Source organism: Rhinopithecus bieti, unplaced genomic scaffold, assembly GCF_001698545.2.
Source record: "Rhinopithecus bieti isolate Rb0 unplaced genomic scaffold, ASM169854v2 scaffold_26426, whole genome shotgun sequence".
NCBI lineage: Eukaryota > Metazoa > Chordata > Mammalia > Primates > Cercopithecidae > Rhinopithecus > Rhinopithecus bieti.
The window spans coordinates 977,624-981,085 of record NW_016811945.1 but is presented as its reverse complement, the minus strand read 5'-3'; positions in this window follow the sequence as shown (position 1 = coordinate 981,085).

Genomic DNA, 3,462 nt, shown 5'->3' with positions numbered 1-3,462 from the left:
CCCCGCCCCGGTTATTTTTTTTTTTTTTTTTTTTTTTTTTGAGACGGAGTCTCCCTCTGTTGCCCAGGCTGAAGTGCACTGGTGAGATCTGGGCTCACTGCAAGATACGCCTCCTGGGTTCAGGCCATTCTCCTGCCTCAGCCTTCCAAGTAGCTGGGACTATAGGCGCCTGCCACCACGCCCAGCTAATTTTTTTTTTTTTTTTTTTTTTAGTAGAGACAGGGTTTCACTGCATTAGCCAGGATGGTCTCGATCTCCTGACCTCGTGATCCACCTGGCCTCCCAAAGTGCTGGGATTACAGGCGTGAGCCGCCGCACCCAGCCATGCCCAGGTAAATTTTGTATTTTAGTAGAGATGGGGTTTCACCATGTTAGCCAGGATGGTCTCCATTTCCTGACCTCATGATCAGCCGGCCTGCCTTGGCCTCCCAAAATGCTGGGATTACAGTCGCGAGCCGCCGTGCCTGGCCTGAAATCACTTCTGTTGTACCAAATGGTAATTGGTAAATGAGAGTCTATTCAAATGTGTTCATATAGCACCCTCTGGTGTCTTCAATTATAGTAGTATCATTTTCCAGTAATTTCAATATTTTGTAAAGGGAATGAATCCATAGGGCTGTGTGTCTGTTTGTGTGTGCATGCATGTAAAAGATTATACAGAAAAGTTAGTCTCCCTTCCAACCTGGCCTCAGCTGTCTTAGCAGGTACATCTTCTTAGAGCAGTTTCTTGTGTTATCTCCCAAAGATAGTCTACCTGATCATATACATATTTTTTTTCATTGGATTACATTTTATTTTCCTACAAATTTTATTTTGTTAACTCTTTCAGGTTTTGGGGAGTTTTTTTTTTTTTTTTTTAGACAGTGTCTTGCTCTGTTGCCTAGGCTGGAGTGCAATGGTGCAATCATGGCTCACTGTAACCTCTAACTCCTGGCCTTTAGTGATCCTCCTGCCTCAGCCTCCTGAGTAGCTGGAAGCACAGGTGCATGCCACCACACCTTGCTAATTTTTGTGTGGTTTTTTTTTTTTTTTTTTTTTTTTTTTGAGACAGGGCCTTGTTCTGTCACCCAGGCTGAAGTACAGTGGTGTGATCATGGTTTACTGCAATCTCCACCTCCTGGGCTCAAGCAATCCTCCCACCTCAGCCTCCACCACTCAGAGTAGCTGGAACTTCAGGTGTGTGCCACCACGCCTGGCTAATTTTTAATTTTTTTGTAGAGACAGGGTTTCACTACGCTGGCCAGGCTGGTCTTGAACCCCTGGGCTCAAGCGATCCTCCCACCTCAGTGCTGGGATTATAGGCATGAGCCACCACACCTGGCCTCCGATTATATTTTTTTAGCTGCTTATATGGATATCAAAAAGCTAGTAATTATTACACTTGTACCCAGGCACTTTATAAATTGGCTTGTTTGTGGTAGTCTTTTTCAGTTGTTCCTTTTCAGTTTTTAGTTGTATAACTGGCAAGTCATAATTCCAATTCCTTTTTTCGATTTTCATAGCTTACATTTTATTTTCTAATTTCACTGGCTAATAGCTTCAAAAATGCTAAAATAGTGGTGAGAGTCACAATTTTTGTACTATTCCTGATATTAGTGTTCTCAAACAAATGTGTAGTCTTCTCTCTTGAGATACTTTCCATATCTATGGGTTCTCCATCCATGGATTCAACCAATTGTAGATTGCAATAGTCAGGAAAAAGTGGCTCACACCTGTAATCCCAGCACTTTGGGAGGCTGAGGTGGGCGGATCACTTGAGGTCAGGAGTTCCAGACCAGCCTGACCAACATGGCCAAATCCCATCTCTACTAAAAATACAAAAATTAGCTGAGCGTGGTAGCACATGCTTGTAATCTCAGCTACTCAGGAGGCTGAGGGAGGAGAATCACTTGAACTCAGGAGGTGGAGGTTGTAATGAGCCAAGACTATACCACTGCACTCCAGCCTGGGTGACAGAGCAAGACTCTGTCTCAAAAAAAAAGGATGGCTGCATTTGAAATAATTATGTACAAACTTGTTTTTTCATTTCATTATTCCCTAAACAATGCAATATGACAACTATTTACATAGCATTTACATTGTATTAGCTATTATAAGTAATCTAAGAATGATTTAAAGTATAGGGGAAGATATGATAGTGAAAAACGAAAAAATGCTGCTGTACTTTTCCATATAACCTATACATATCCTCCCCTATACTTTAAATCATCCTTACATTTCATATAAGGGACATACATTTCATCCATACATTTCTTTCTTTTTTTTTAGGAGATGGAGTTTTGCTCTTGTCACCCAGGCTGGAGTACAATGGTGCATTCTTGGCTCACTGCAACCTCCACCTCCTGGGTTCAAGCGATTCTCCTACCTCAGCCTCCCGAGTAGCTGGGATTACAGGCATGCACCACCATGCCCAGCTAGTTTTTGTATTATTAGTAGAGACAGGGTTTCACCATGTTGGCCAGTCTGTTCTCAAACTCCCGTGCTCAAGGTATCTGCCCGCCTTGGCCTCCCAAAGTGCTGGGATTACAGGCGTGAGCCACCACGCCCGGCTCATCCATATGTTCATATAATCATCCTTACATTTCACATAAGGGACTTGAGCATCACGGGTTTTGGAATCCACGGGGGATCCTGGAACCAATCCCCCACAGATACTGAGAGATGACTGTATATGTTTTATTGGGTTAGGAAAGTTACCATCTATTCCAACTGTGACCAATAATGCATGTAGAATATTACAATTTTTCAGCATTTATAAGATAATCATAAGACTTTCTTGGCTCTACTGAAATGGAGAATCTTGTCACACTGAACCTTGCTTACAACTAGAATCCAGTGACACATTAAAAATAATAACATATATAGGGTTCATATAAAAAATGCTAGTATTAGGCTGGGCGCAGTGGCTCACGCCTGTAATCCTAGCATCTTTATGGCCAAGGAGGGTGGATCATCTGAGGTCAGGAGTTCGAGACCAGCCTGACCAACATGGAGAAACCCCATCTCTACTAAAAATACAAAATTAGCCAGGCGTGGTAGCGCATCCCTGTAATCCCAGCTACTCGGGAGGCTGAGGCAGGAGAATCACTTGAACCCAGGAGGCGGAGGTTGTAGTAAGCCGCTATCATGCCACTGCACTCCAGCCTGGGCAACAAGAGCAAAACCCCATCTCAAAACAAAGAAAAAAAAAAAAGCTATTATTTTAAGATTTTATATCAATATTCATAAGTAAGATTGGTTTATAGCGGCAACTAGCAAACTTTTCCTGTAAAGGACAAAACAGCAAATATTTTAGGCTTTGTGAGCCAGAGTCTCATAACTACTTCTACTACTTTTTTTTCTAAACAATCGTTTAAAAATATAAAATTTGTTCTTAGCTCATGAGCTGGAGAAAAGAGTCTGCAGGCCAGATTTGGCCAGCAGGCTGCAGTTTGCCAAATCCTGGTCTATAGTCTCCCTCCC